This window comes from Phyllobates terribilis, unplaced genomic scaffold (assembly GCF_046119375.1).
Source record: "Phyllobates terribilis strain yellow unplaced genomic scaffold, ASM4611937v1 Scaffold_4__5_contigs__length_816908805, whole genome shotgun sequence".
NCBI classification, from domain to species: Eukaryota; Metazoa; Chordata; class Amphibia; order Anura; family Dendrobatidae; genus Phyllobates; species Phyllobates terribilis.
Window position 1 is genome coordinate 692930035 of NW_027362764.1, and position 14760 is coordinate 692944794.

Consider the following 14760-nt stretch of genomic DNA (forward strand, 5'->3'; position numbering starts at 1 on the left):
CACCGAGCTCCTTGCCACGGCTAGGAGTGCTTATTGACCCCGCAGCCGGCCGTATGCAAATGATGGCGTTAAAAGCATCTCGCGCTGTGAAGGGGCCAGGCTTTCAGCAGCTGCCCAGGGGATGGTTTTAGAGGGCGACCGCCTAACGAGGGCCAGCAGAAGTAACGTCTTCTTCTTCAAAGAAGCTTGTGTAACTAACCCAATCAGACAGCTGCCCAGGAGCTAACCTCAGTGCTAGGAAGGAGCGGGAGGGAATTGAGGGGGTGGTTCCTGCTAAGGCCCTGAAATAATAATAAGACAGGCAGGAGAGTCTGACGCATGGTGGCAGAAAAGCTGCAGGTGCAAATAGGGAATGTGGTCTCGTGCGAGCAACTTGTGCATGCTCGCTGTGTGTGAGTGTGCGCTTCCTAGGTACGGCGCGCTGCAGACAGTCAAAAGGGTTGCTCCCTTTCATTAAAAGTTAATCCCCGGCTGCAGGCTATTAGAAAGCAACTAACCGCGCTCTACTCACCCTACCCAGGTCTACCGGTGAGTCTCGCCGCTGCTCCCGGCCTGTGGCATTGGCCGCGACTCTGACGTTCCGTCGACAGCGCGGCAGCCGATCAGTGAGCTCAGCGGCTGTGAGCGGGGCGTTCTGTCTACAAGACCTTTTTAAGGAGCCAGCAAAAAAGTGAAGAGAAAGGAAAGCACAAAAGCACCTTGTCTTACTAAGCACTGGAAAGGGCAGCCGGCAACCGGACGTCAAAGTAGAAAAGCAGCAAGTGAGAGGCTTGTCTCTGCCTACGGCCACACCACCCTGAACACACCCGATCTCGTCTGATCTCGGAATCTAAGCAGGGTTGGGCCTGGTTAGTACTTGGATGGGAGACCGCCTGGGAATACCAGGTGCTGTAGGCTTTTGCTTTTTCTTACATCCACAAGCAGGGGTCACTCTCCTCTATGCCTTTTTTCCATTCCTTTTTTCACAAGCGCACACATGCTCCTTTCTTCTTTTCATTTGCTTTCTCTCTTGCGCTATTTAATCCTTGCAAAATACCAGCATCCTTCTCAACACCGTGGGCCTCCAGCATTGTTGCTTATTTACTTTTAATACTAGGCTTCTTTTCACCAGGACCAGCGACTCCCGCATGACTGGAGGCAACCACCGCTGACCTGGAGGCAACCACCGGTAACCTGGAGGCCAGTTTACAGCACAACCCAAGCAAAACACCTTTGCAGGCCACACGACCCCCCCGAAGAGCAGCTCAAATTCACTCGCAACCATCTCACCCTCTTCCTTCATTCACTCCTGGGCGTTTCGCTCCACCCCAAGTTGTGGGTCCAGCTTGCTCTTTCTGTCACATCCCCGCGATGAACGGTTTAGCCTGCAGGAGACCCTGCGCCAAGCCATTTTTAAACACATCTGATGCGGCAGGTGTTTCATTGCTCAACAAACAACACCTATAGGGACGGCACAGCCTATGCATCGGTCCTTCGGAGACCGCCCCAGAACGGCCAGAGTTCTCGTCCCCACGCGAACCTGAGGAAGGCTGGCCGGTCGATGGGCCAAGCAGCGTCTACTGGCCATAACACCTTGGATACGTCCGATCTCAGAAGCAAAGCAGAGATGGGTTCGGAAATACTTGGTTGGGACACCTCCTGAGAACACCAGGTATTGTAGACAATTTTGATGACGTTTTGCCATCTTGCCCAGCTCGGCTAGCATGGAGTGGCGCCTTGCTGGACACCGACCTTACGTAAAGTAGAGGCTGGAAGTCCCAAGCCTCCCAAGCCCCCCAAGACCTCTAAGATAAGGACGCAACCCCGCCGCCTCTACCAGGCCTCACACCGAGCTCCTTGCCACGGCTAGGAGTGCTTATTGACCCCGCAGTCGGCCGTATGCAAATGATGGCGTTAAAAGCATCTCGCGCTGTGAAGGGGCCAGGCTTTCAGCAGCTGCCCAGGGGATGGTTTTAGAGGGCGACTGCCTAACGAGGGCCAGCAGAAGTAATGTCTTCTTCTTCAAAGAAGCTTGTGTAACTAACCCAATCAGACAGCTGCCCAGGAGCTAACCTCAGTGCTAGGAAGGAGCGGGAGGGAATTGAGGGGGTGGTTCCTGCTAAGGCCCTGAAATAATAATAAGACAGGCAGGAGAGTCTGACGCATGGTGGCGGAAAAGCTGCTGGTGCAAATAGGGAATGTGGTGTCGTGCGAGCAACTTGTGCATGCTCGCTGTGTGTGAGTGTGTGCTTCCTAGGTACGGCGCGCTGCAGACAGTCAAAAGGGTTGCTCCCTTTCATTAAAAGTTAATCCCCGGCTGCAGGCTATTAGAAAGCAACTATCCGCGCTCTACTCACCCTACCCAGGTCTACCGGTGAGTCTCGCCGCTGCTCCCGGCCTGTGGCATTGGCCGCGACGCTGACGTTCCGTCGACAGCGCGGCAGCCGATCAGTGAGCTCAGCGGCTGTGAGCGGGGCGTTCTGTCTACAAGACCTTTTTAAGGAGCCAGCAAAAAAGTGAAGAGAAAGCAAAGCACAAAAGCACCTTGTCTTACTAAGCACTGGAAAGGGCAGCCGGCAACCGGACGTCAAAGTAGAAAAGCAGCAAGTGAGAGGCCTGTCTCTACCTACGGCCACACCACCCTGAACACACCCGATCTCGTCTGATCTCAGAATCTAAGCAGGGTTGGGCCTGGTTAGTACTTGGATGGGAGACCACCTGGGAATACCAGGTGCTGTAGGCTTTTGCTTTTTCTTACTTCCACAAGCAGGGGTCACTCTCCTCTATGCCTTTTTTCCATTCCTTTTTTCACAAGCGCACACATGCTCCTTTCTTCTTTTCATTTGCTTTCTCTCTTGCGCTTTTTAATCCTTGCAAAATACCAGCATCCTTCTCATCACCGTGGGCCTCCAGCATTGTTGCTTATTTACTTTTAATACTAGGCTTCTTTTCACCAGGACCAGCGACTCCCGCATGACTGGAAACAACCACTGGTAACCTGGAGGCCAGTTTACAGCACAACCCAAGCAAAACACCTTTGCAGGCCACACGACCCCCCCCGAAGAGCAGCTCAAATTCACTCGCAACCATCTCACCCTCTTCCTTCATTCACTCCTGGGCGTTTCGCTCCACCCCAAGTTGCGGGTCCAGCTTGCTCTTTCTGTCACATCCCCGCGATGAACGGTTTAGCCTGCAGGAGACCCTGCGCCAAGCCATTTTTAAACACATCTGATGCGGCAGGTGTTTCATTGCTCAACAAACAACACCTATAGGGACGGCACAGCCTATGCATCGGTCCTTCGGAGACCGCCCCAGAACGGCCAGAGTTCTCGTCCCCACGCGATCCTGAGGAAGGCTGGCCGGTCGATGGGCCAAGCAGCATCTACTGGCCATACCACCTTGGATACGTCCGATCTCGGAAGCAAAGCAGAGATGGGTTCGGAAATACTTGGCTGGGACACCTCCTGAGAACACCAGGTATTGTAGACAATTTTGATGATGTTTTGCCATCTTGCCCAGCTCGGCTAGCATGGAGTGGCGCCTTGCTGGACACCGACCTTACGTAAAGTAGAGGCTGGAAGTCCCAAGCCTCCCAAGCCCCCCAAGACCTCTAAGATAAGGACGCAACCCCGCCGCCTCTACCAGGCCTCACACCGAGCTCTTTGCCACAGCTAGGAGTGCTTATTGACCCCGCAGCCGGCCGTATGCAAATGATGGCGTTAAAAGCATCTCTCTCGCGCTGTGAAGGGGCCAGGCTTTCAGCAGCTGCCCAGGGGATGGTTTTAGAGGGCGACCGCCTAACGAGGGCCAGCAGAAGTAACGTCTTCTTTTTCAAAGAAGCTTGTGTAACTAACTCAATCAGACAGCTGCCCAGGAGCTAACCTCAGTGCTAGGAAGGAGCGGGAGGGAATTGAGGGGGTGGTTCCTGCTAAGGCCCTGAAATAATAATAAGACAGGCAGGAGAGTATGACGCATGGTGGCGGAAAAGCTGCAGGTGCAAATAGGGAATGTGGTCTCGTGCGAGCAACTTGTGCATGCTCGCTGTGTGTGAGTGTGCGCTTCCTAGGTACGGCGCGCTGCAGACAGTCAAAAGGGTTGCTCCCTTTCATTAAAAGTTAATCCCCGGCTGCAGGCTATTAGAAAGCAACTAACCGCGCTCTACTCACCCTACCCAGGTCTACCGGTGAGTCTCGCCGCTGCTCCCGGCCTGTGGCATTGGCCGCGACGCTGACGTTCTGTCGACAGCGCGGCAGCCGATCAGTGAGCTCAGCGGCTCTGAGCGGGGCGTTCTGTCTACAAGACCTTTTTAAGGAGCCAGCAAAAAAGTGAAGACAAAGGAAAGCACAAAAGCACCTTGTCTTACTAAGCACTGGAAAGGGCAGCCGGCAACCGGACGTCAAAGTAGAAAAGCAGCAAGTGAGAGGCCTGTCTCTGCCTACGGCCACACCACCGTGAATACGCCTGATCTTGTCTGATCTTGGAAGCTAAGCAGGGTTGGGCCTGGTTAGTACTTGGATGGGAGACCGCCTGGGAATACCAGGTGCTGTAGGCTTTTGCTTTTTCTTACTTCCACCAGCAGGGGTCACTCTCCTCTATGCCTTTTTTCCATTCCTTTTTTCACAAGCGCACACATGCTCCTTTCTTCTTTTCATTTGCTTTCTCTCTTGCGCTATTTAATCCTTGCAAAATACCAGCATCCTTCTCATCACCGTGGGCCTCCAGCATTGTTGCTTATTTACTTTTAATACTAGGCTTCTTTTCACCAGGACCAGCGACTCCCGGCTGATTGGAGGCAACCACCGCTGACCTGGAGGCAACCACCAGTAACCTGGAGGCCAGTTTACAGCACAACCCAAGCAAAACACCTTTGGAGGCCACACGACCCCCCCGAAGAGCAGCTCAAATTCACTCGCAACCATCTCACCCTCTTCCTTCATTCACTCCTGGGCGTTTCGCTCCACCCCTAGTTGCGGCTCCAGCTTGCTCTTTCTGTCACATCCCCGCGATGAACGGTTTAGCCTGCAGGAGACCCTGCGCCGAGCCATTTTTAAACATATCTGATGCGGCAGGTGTTTCATTGCTCAACAAACAACACCTATAGGGACGGCACAGCCTATGCATCGGTCCTTCGGAGACCGCCCCAGAACGGCCAGAGTTCTCGTCCCCACGCGAGCCTGAGGAAGGCTGGCCGGGCGATGGGCCAAGCAGCGTCTACTGGCCATACCACCTTGGATACGTCCGATCTCGGAAGCAAAGCAGAGATGGGTTCGGAAATACTTGGTTGGGACACCTCCTGAGAACACCAGGTATTGTAGACAATTTTGATGACGTTTTGCCATCTTGCCCAGCTCGGCTAGCATGGAGTGGCGCCTTGCTGGACACCGACCTTACGTAAAGTAGAGGCTGGAAGTCCCAAGCCTCCCAAGCCCCCCAAGACCTCTAAGATAAGGACGCAACCCCGCCGCCTCTACCAGGCCTCACACCGAGCTCCTTGCCACGGCTAGGAGTGCTTATTGACCCCGCAGTCGGCCGTATGCAAATGATGGCGTTAAAAGCATCTCGCGCTGTGAAGGGGCCAGGCTTTCAGCAGCTGCCCAGGGGATGGTTTTAGAGGGCGACTGCCTAACGAGGGCCAGCAGAAGTAATGTCTTCTTCTTCAAAGAAGCTTGTGTAACTAACCCAATCAGACAGCTGCCCAGGAGCTAACCTCAGTGCTAGGAAGGAGCGGGAGGGAATTGAGGGGGTGGTTCCTGCTAAGGCCCTGAAATAATAATAAGACAGGCAGGAGAGTCTGACGCATGGTGGCGGAAAAGCTGCTGGTGCAAATAGGGAATGTGGTGTCGTGCGAGCAACTTGTGCATGCTCGCTGTGTGTGAGTGTGTGCTTCCTAGGTACGGCGCGCTGCAGACAGTCAAAAGGGTTGCTCCCTTTCATTAAAAGTTAATCCCCGGCTGCAGGCTATTAGAAAGCAACTATCCGCGCTCTACTCACCCTACCCAGGTCTACCGGTGAGTCTCGCCGCTGCTCCCGGCCTGTGGCATTGGCCGCGACGCTGACGTTCCGTCGACAGCGCGGCAGCCGATCAGTGAGCTCAGCGGCTGTGAGCGGGGCGTTCTGTCTACAAGACCTTTTTAAGGAGCCAGCAAAAAAGTGAAGAGAAAGCAAAGCACAAAAGCACCTTGTCTTACTAAGCACTGGAAAGGGCAGCCGGCAACCGGACGTCAAAGTAGAAAAGCAGCAAGTGAGAGGCCTGTCTCTGCCTACGTCCACACCACCCTGAACACACCCGATCTCGTCTGATCTCAGAATCTAAGCAGGGTTGGGCCTGGTTAGTACTTGGATGGGAGACCACCTGGGAATACCAGGTGCTGTAGGCTTTTGCTTTTTCTTACTTCCACAAGCAGGGGTCACTCTCCTCTATGCCTTTTTTCCATTCCTTTTTTCACAAGCGCACACATGCTCCTTTCTTCTTTTCATTTGCTTTCTCTCTTGCGCTTTTTAATCCTTGCAAAATACCAGCATCCTTCTCATCACCGTGGGCCTCCAGCATTGTTGCTTATTTACTTTTAATACTAGGCTTCTTTTCACCAGGACCAGCGACTCCCGCATGACTGGAGACAACCACTGGTAACCTGGAGGCCAGTTTACAGCACAACCCAAGCAAAACACCTTTGCAGGCCACACGACCCCCCCCGAAGAGCAGCTCAAATTCACTCGCAACCATCTCACCCTCTTCCTTCATTCACTCCTGGGCGTTTCGCTCCACCCCAAGTTGCGGGTCCAGCTTGCTCTTTCTGTCACATCCCCGCGATGAACGGTTTAGCCTGCAGGAGACCCTGCGCCAAGCCATTTTTAAACACATCTGATGCGGCAGGTGTTTCATTGCTCAACAAACAACACCTATAGGGACGGCACAGCCTATGCATCGGTCCTTCGGAGACCGCCCCAGAACGGCCAGAGTTCTCGCCCCCACGCGATCCTGAGGAAGGCTGGCCGGTCGATGGGCCAAGCAGCATCTACTGGCCATACCACCTTGGATACGTCCGATCTCGGAAGCAAAGCAGAGATGGGTTCGGAAATACTTGGTTGGGACACCTCCTGAGAACACCAGGTATTGTAGACAATTTTGATGACGTTTTGCCATCTTGCCCAGCTCGGCTAGCATGGAGTGGCGCCTTGCTGGACACCGACCTTACGTAAAGTAGAGGCTGGAAGTCCCAAGCCTCCCAAGCCCCCCAAGACCTCTAAGATAAGGACGCAACCCCGCCGCCTCTACCAGGCCTCACACCGAGCTCTTTGCCACAGCTAGGAGTGCTTATTGACCCCGCAGCCGGCCGTATGCAAATGATGGCGTTAAAAGCATCTCTCTCGCGCTGTGAAGGGGCCAGGCTTTCAGCAGCTGCCCAGGGGATGGTTTTAGAGGGCGACCGCCTAACGAGGGCCAGCAGAAGTAACGTCTTCTTTTTCAAAGAAGCTTGTGTAACTAACTCAATCAGACAGCTGCCCAGGAGCTAACCTCAGTGCTAGGAAGGAGCGGGAGGGAATTGAGGGGGTGGTTCCTGCTAAGGCCCTGAAATAATAATAAGACAGGCAGGAGAGTCTGACGCATGGTGGCGGAAAAGCTGCAGGTGCAAATAGGGAATGTGGTCTCGTGCGAGCAACTTGTGCATGCTCGCTGTGTGTGAGTGTGCGCTTCCTAGGTACGGCGCGCTGCAGACAGTCAAAAGGGTTGCTCCCTTTCATTAAAAGTTAATCCCCGGCTGCAGGCTATTAGAAAGCAACTAACCGCGCTCTACTCACCCTACCCAGGTCTACCGGTGAGTCTCGCCGCTGCTCCCGGCCTGTGGCATTGGCCGCGACGCTGACGTTCTGTCGACAGCGCGGCAGCCGATCAGTGAGCTCAGCGGCTCTGAGCGGGGCGTTCTGTCTACAAGACCTTTTTAAGGAGCCAGCAAAAAAGTGAAGACAAAGGAAAGCACAAAAGCACCTTGTCTTACTAAGCACTGGAAAGGGCAGCCTGCAACCGGACGTCAAAGTAGAAAAGCAGCAAGTGAGAGGCCTGTCTCTGCCTACGGCCACACCACCGTGAACACGCCTGATCTTGTCTGATCTTGGAAGCTAAGCAGGGTTGGGCCTGGTTAGTACTTGGATGGGAGACCGCCTGGGAATACCAGGTGCTGTAGGCTTTTGCTTTTTCTTACTTCCACCAGCAGGGGTCACTCTCCTCTATGCCTTTTTTCCATTCCTTTTTTCACAAGCGCACACATGCTCCTTTCTTCTTTTCATTTGCTTTCTCTCTTGCGCTATTTAATCCTTGCAAAATACCAGCATCCTTCTCATCACCGTGGGCCTCCAGCATTGTTGCTTATTTACTTTTAATACTAGGCTTCTTTTCACCAGGACCAGCGACTCCCGGCTGATTGGAGGCAACCACCGCTGACCTGGAGGCAACCACCAGTAACCTGGAGGCCAGTTTACAGCACAACCCAAGCAAAACACCTTTGGAGGCCACACGACCCCCCCGAAGAGCAGCTCAAATTCACTCGCAACCATCTCACCCTCTTCCTTCATTCACTCCTGGGCGTTTCGCTCCACCCCTAGTTGCGGCTCCAGCTTGCTCTTTCTGTCACATCCCCGCGATGAACGGTTTAGCCTGCAGGAGACCCTGCGCCGAGCCATTTTTAAACATATCTGATGCGGCAGGTGTTTCATTGCTCAACAAACAACACCTATAGGGACGGCACAGCCTATGCATCGGTCCTTCGGAGACCGCCCCAGAACGGCCAGAGTTCTCGTCCCCACGCGAGCCTGAGGAAGGCTGGCCGGGCGATGGGCCAAGCAGCGTCTACTGGCCATACCACCTTGGATACGTCCGATCTCGGAAGCAAAGCAGAGATGGGTTCGGAAATACTTGGTTGGGACACCTCCTGAGAACACCAGGTATTGTAGACAATTTTGATGACGTTTTGCCATCTTGCCCAGCTCGGCTAGCATGGAGTGGCGCCTTGCTGGACACCGACCTTACGTAAAGTAGAGGCTGGAAGTCCCAAGCCTCCCAAGCCCCCCAAGACCTCTAAGATAAGGACGCAACCCCGCCGCCTCTACCAGGCCTCACACCGAGCTCCTTGCCACGGCTAGGAGTGCTTATTGACCCCACAGCCGGCCGTATGCAAATGATGGCGTTAAAAGCATCTCTCTCGCGCTGTGAAGGGGCCAGGCTTTCAGCAGCTGCCCAGGGGATGGTTTTAGAGGGCGACCGCCTAACGAGGGCCAGCAGAAGTAACGTCTTCTTCTTCAAAGAAGCTTGTGTAACTAACCCAACCAGACAGCTGCCCAGGAGCTAACCTCAGTGCTAGGAAGGAGCGGGAGGGAATTGAGGGGGTGGTTCCTGCTAAGGCCCTGAAATAATAATAAGACAGGCAGGAGAGTCTGACGCATGGTGGCGGAAAAGCTGCAGGTGCAAATAGGGAATGTGATCTCGTGCGAGCAACTTGTGCATGCTCGCTGTGTGTGAGTGTGCGCTTCCTAGGTACGGCGCGCTGCAGACAGTCAAAAGGGTTGCTCCCTTTCATTAAAAGTTAATCTAGAAAGCAACTAACCGCGCTCTACTCACCCTACCCAGGTCTACCGGTGAGTCTCGCCGCTGCTCCCGGCCTGTGGCATTGGCCGCGACGCTGACGTTCCGTCGACAGCGCGGCAGCCGATCAGTGAGCTCAGCGGCTCTGAGCGGGGCGTTCTGTCTACAAGACCTTTTTAAGGAGCCAGCAAAAAAGTGAAGAGAAAGGAAAGCACAAAAGCACCTTGTCTTACTAAGCACTGGAAAGGGCAGCCGGCAACCGGACGTCAAAGTAGAAAAGCAGCAAGTGAGAGGGCTGTCTCTTCCTCCGGCCACACCACTCTGAACACGCCTGGTCTCGTCTGATCTCGGAAACTAAGCAGGGTCAGGCCTGGTTAGTACTTGGATGGGAGACTGCCTGGGAATAACAGGTGCTGTAGGCTTTTGCTTTTTCTTACTTCACAAGCAGGGGTCACTCTCCTCTATGCCTTTTTTCCATTCCTTTTTTCACAAGCGCACACATGCTCCTTTCTTCTTTTCATTTGCTTTCTCTCTTGCGCTATTTAATCCTTGCAAAATACCAGCATCCTTCTCATCACCGTGGGCCTCCAGCATTGTTGCTTATTTACTTTTAATACTAGGCTTCTTTTCACCAGGACCAGCGACTCCCGGCTGACTGGAGGCAACCACCGCTGACCTGGAGGCAACCACCGGTAACCTGGAGGCCAGTTTACAGCACAACCCAAGCAAAACACCTTTGCAGGCCACACGACCCCCGCGAAGAGCAGCTCAAATTCACTCGCAACCATCTCACCCTCTTCCTTCATTCACTCCTGGGCGTTTCGCTCCACCCCTAGTTGCGGGTCCAGCTTGCTCTTTCTGTCACATCCCCGCGATGAACGGTTTAGCCTGCAGGAGACCCTGCGCCGAGCCATTTTTAAACACATCTGATGCGGCAGGTGTTTCATTGCTCAACAAACAACACCTATAGGGACGGCACAGCCTATGCATCGGTCCTTCGGAGACCGCCCCAGAACGGCCAGAGTTCTCGTCCCCACGCGAGCCTGAGGAAGGCTGGCCGGGCGATGGGCCAAGCAGCGTCTACTGGCCATACCACCTTGGATACGGCCGATTTCGGAAGCAAAGCAGAGATGGGTTTGGAAATTCTTGGTTGGGACACCTCCTGAGAACACCAGGTATTGTAGACAATTTTGATGACGTTTTGCCATCTTGCCCAGCTCGGCTAGCATGGAGTGGCGCCTTGCTGGACACCGACCTTACGTAAAGTAGAGGCTGGAAGTCCCAAGCCTCCCAAGCCCCCCAAGACCTCTAAGATAAGGACGCAACCCCGCCGCCTCTACCAGGCCTCACACCGAGCTCCTTGCCACGGCTAGGAGTGCTTATTGACCCCGCAGCCAGCCGTATGCAAATGATGGCATTAAAAGCATCTCGCGCTGTGAAGGGGTCAGGCTTTCAGCAGCTGCCCAGGGGATGGTTTTAGAGGGCGACCGCCTAACGAGGGCCAGCAGAAGTAACGTCTTCTTCTTCAAAGAAGCTTGTGTAACTAACCCAATCAGACAGCTGCCCAGGAGCTAACCTCAGTGCTAGGAAGGAGCGGGAGGGAATTGAGGGGGTGGTTCCTGCTAAGGCCCTGAAATAATAATAAGACAGGCAGGAGAGTCTGACGCATGGTGGCGGAAAAGCTGCAGGTGCAAATAGGGAATGTGGTCTCGTGCGAGCAACTTGTGCATGCTCGCTGTGTGTGAGTGTGCGCATCTTAGGTACGGCGCGCTGCAGACAGTCAAAAGGGTTGCTCCCTTTCATTAAAAGTTAATCCCCGGCTGCAGGCTATTAGAAAGCAACTAACCGCGCTCTACTCACCCTACCCAGGTCTACCGGTGAGTCTCGCCGCTGCTCCCGGCCTGTGGCATTGGCCGCGACGCTTACGTTCCGTCGACAGCGTGGCAGCCGATCAGTGAGCTCAGCGGCTCTGAGCGGGGCGTTCTGTCTACAAGACCTTTTTAAGGAGCCAGCAAAAAAGTGAAGAGAAAGGAAAGCACAAAAGCACCTTGTCTCACTAAGCACTGGAAAGGGCAGCTGGCAACCGGACGTCAAAGTAGAAAAGCAGCAAGTGAGAGGCCTGTCTCTGCCTATGGCCACAACACCCTGAACACGCCCAATCTCGTCTAATCTTGGAAGCTAAGCAGGGTCAGGCCTGGTTAGTACTTGGATGGGAGACCACCTGGGAATACCAGGTGCTGTAGGCTTCTGCTTTTTCTTACTTCCACAAGCAGGGGTCACTCTCCTCTATGCCATTTTTCCATTCCTTTTTTCACAAGCGCACATATGCTCCTTTCTTCTTTTCATTTGCTTTCTCTCTTGCGCTATTTAATCCTTGCAAAATACCAGCATCCTTCTCATCACCGTGGGCCTCCAGCATTGTTGCTTATTTACTTTTAATACTAGGCTTCTTTTCACCAGGACCAGCGACTCCCGGCTGATTGGAGGCAACCACCGCTGACCTGGAGGCAACCACCAGTAACCTGGAGGCCAGTTTACAGCACAACCCAAGCAAAACACCTTTGGAGGCCACACGACCCCCCCGAAGAGCAGCTCAAATTCACTCGCAACCATCTCACCCTCTTCCTTCATTCACTCCTGGGCGTTTCGCTCCACCCCTAGTTGCGGGTGCAGCTTGCTCTTTCTGTCACATCCCCGCGATGAACGGTTTAGCCTGCAGGAGACCCTGCGCCGAGCCATTTTTAAACACATCTGATGCGGCAGGTGTTTCATTGCTCAACAAACAACACCTATAGGGACGGCACAGCCTATGCATCGGTCCTTCGGAGACCGCCCCAGAACGGCCACAGCGCTCGTCCCCACGCGAGCCTGAGGAAGGCTGGCCGGGCGATGGGCCAAGCAGCGTCTACTGGCCATACCACCTTGGATACGTCCGATCTCGGAAGCAAAGCAGAGATGGGTTCGGAAATACTTGGTTGGGACACCTCCTGAGAACACCAGGTATTGTAGACAATTTTGATGACGTTTTGCCATCTTGCCCAGCTCGGCTAGCATGGAGTGGCGCCTTGCTGGACACCGACCTTACGTAAAGTAGAGGCTGGAAGTCCCAAGCCTCCCAAGCCCCCCAAGACCTCTAAGATAAGGACGCAACCCCGTCGCCTCTACCAGGCCTCACACCGAGCTCCTTGCCACGGCTAGGAGTGCTTATTGACCCCGCAGCCGGACGTATGCAAATGATGGCGTTAAAAGCATCTCGCGCTGTGAAGGGGCCAGGCTTTCAGCAGCTGCCCAGGGGATGGTTTTAGAGGGCGACCGCCTAACGAGGGCCAGCAGAAGTAACGTCTTCTTCTTCAAAGAAGCTTGTGTAACTAACCCAATCAGACAGCTGCCCAGGAGCTAAACTCAGTGCTAGGAAGGAGCGGGAGGGAATTGAGGGGGTGGTTCCTGCTAAGGCCCTGAAATAATAATAAGACAGGCAGGAGAGTCTGACGCATGGTGGCGGAAAAGCTGCAGGTGCAAATAGGGAATGTTGTCTCGTGCGAGCAACTTGTGCATGCTCGCTGTGTGTGAGTGTGCGCTTCCTAGGTACGGCGCGCTGCAGACAGTCAAAAGGGTTGCTCCCTTTCATTAAAAGTTAATCTAGAAAGCAACTAACCGTGCTCTACTCACCCTACCCAGGTCTACCGGTGAGTCTCGCCGCTGCTCCCGGCCTGTGGCATTGGCCGCGACGCTGACGTTCCGTCGACAGCGCGGCAGCCGATCAGTGAGCTCAGCGGCTCTGAGCGGGGCGTTCTGTCTACAAGACCTTTTTAAGGAGCCAGCAAAAAAGTGAAGAGAAAGGAAAGCACAAAAGCACCTTGTCTTACTAAGCACTGGAAAGGGCAGCCGGCAGCCGGACGTCAAAGTAGAAAAGCAGCAAGTGAGAGGTCTGTCTCTGCCTATGGCCACACCAACCTGAACACGCCTGATCTTGTCTGATCTTGGAAGCTAAGCAGGGTCAGGCCTGGTTAGTACTAGGATGGCAGACTGCCTGGGAATACCAGGTGCTGTAGGCTTTCGCTTTTTCTTACTTCCACCAGCAGGGATCACTCTCCTCTATGCCTTTTTTCCATTCCTTTTTTCACAAGCGCACACATGCTCCTTTCTTCTTTTCATTTGCTTTCTCTCTTGCGCTATTTAATCCTTGCAAAATACCAGCATCCTTCTCATCACCGTGGGCCTCCAGCATTGATGCTTATTTCCTTTTAATACTAGGCTTCTTTTCACCAGGACCAGCGACTCCCGCATGACTGGAGGCAACCACCGCTGACCTGGAGGCAACCACTGGTAACCTGGAGGCCAGTTTACAGCACAACCCAAGCAAAACACCTTTGCAGGCCACACGACACCCCCGAAGAGCAGCTCAAATTCACTCGCAACCATCTCACCCTCTTCCTTCATTCACTCCTGGGCGTTTCGCTCCACCCCAAGTTGTTGGTCCAGCTTGCTCTTTCTGTCACATCCCCGCGATGAACGGTTTAGCCTGCAGGAGACCCTGCGCCGAGCCATTTTTAAACACATCTGATGCGGCAGGTGTTTCATTGCTCAACAAACAACACCTATAGGGACGGCACAGCCTATGCATCGGTCCTTCGGAGACCGCCCCAGAACGGCCAGAGTTCTCGTCCCCACGCAAGCCTGAGGAAGGCTGGCCGGGCGATGGGCCAAGCAGCGTCTACTGGCCATACCACCTTGGATACGTCCGATCTCGGAAGCAAAGCAGAGATGGGTTCGGAAATACTTGGTTGGGACACCTCCTGAGAACACCAGGTATTGTAGACAATTTTGATGACGTTTTGCCATCTTGCCCAGCTCGGATAGCATGGAGTGGCGCCTTGCTGGACACCGACCTTACGTAAAGTAGAGGCTGGAAATCCCAAGCCTCCCAAGCCCCCAAGACCTCTAAGATAAGGACGCAACCCCGCCGCCTCTACCAGGCCTCACACCGAGCTCCTTGCCACGGCTAGGAGTGCTTATTGACCCCGCAGCCGGCCGTATGCAAACGATGGCGTTAAAAGCATCTCGCGCTGTGAAGGGGCCAGGCTTTCAGCAGCTGCCCAGGGGATGGTTTTAGAGGGCGACCACCTAACGAGGGCCAGCAGAAGTAACGTCTTCTTCTTCAAAGAAGCTTGTGTAACTAACCCAATCAGACAGCTGCCCAGGAG

General features: G+C 54.1%; 5 non-coding genes and 3 pseudogenes across 5 annotated transcripts; all 8 read left to right on the forward strand.

Annotated features, from left to right (window-relative positions):
• The first annotated feature begins 778 nt into the window (after nt 1-778).
• On the forward strand, nt 779-897 carry LOC141267334 (5S ribosomal RNA). Its single transcript, XR_012321294.1, has one exon. It is a non-coding gene; the product is annotated as a 5S ribosomal RNA (ribosomal RNA).
• Nucleotides 898-2603: 1706 nt separating this feature from the next.
• LOC141266346 (5S ribosomal RNA) lies at nt 2604-2722 on the forward strand. Its single transcript, XR_012320386.1, has one exon. It is a non-coding gene; the product is annotated as a 5S ribosomal RNA (ribosomal RNA).
• Nucleotides 2723-4412: 1690 nt separating this feature from the next.
• LOC141266766 (5S ribosomal RNA) lies at nt 4413-4531 on the forward strand. Its single transcript, XR_012320791.1, has one exon. It is a non-coding gene; the product is annotated as a 5S ribosomal RNA (ribosomal RNA).
• Nucleotides 4532-6237: 1706 nt separating this feature from the next.
• LOC141266543 (5S ribosomal RNA) lies at nt 6238-6356 on the forward strand. Its single transcript, XR_012320577.1, has one exon. It is a non-coding gene; the product is annotated as a 5S ribosomal RNA (ribosomal RNA).
• Nucleotides 6357-8046: 1690 nt separating this feature from the next.
• On the forward strand, nt 8047-8165 carry LOC141266796 (5S ribosomal RNA). The gene has a single exon (XR_012320820.1). It is a non-coding gene; the product is annotated as a 5S ribosomal RNA (ribosomal RNA).
• Nucleotides 8166-9859: 1694 nt separating this feature from the next.
• On the forward strand, nt 9860-9978 carry LOC141269449 (5S ribosomal RNA; annotated as a pseudogene).
• A 1705-nt stretch (nt 9979-11683) lies between these two features.
• On the forward strand, nt 11684-11802 carry LOC141267499 (5S ribosomal RNA; annotated as a pseudogene).
• Nucleotides 11803-13492: 1690 nt separating this feature from the next.
• On the forward strand, nt 13493-13611 carry LOC141268866 (5S ribosomal RNA; annotated as a pseudogene).
• Nucleotides 13612-14760: the final 1149 nt, after the last annotated feature.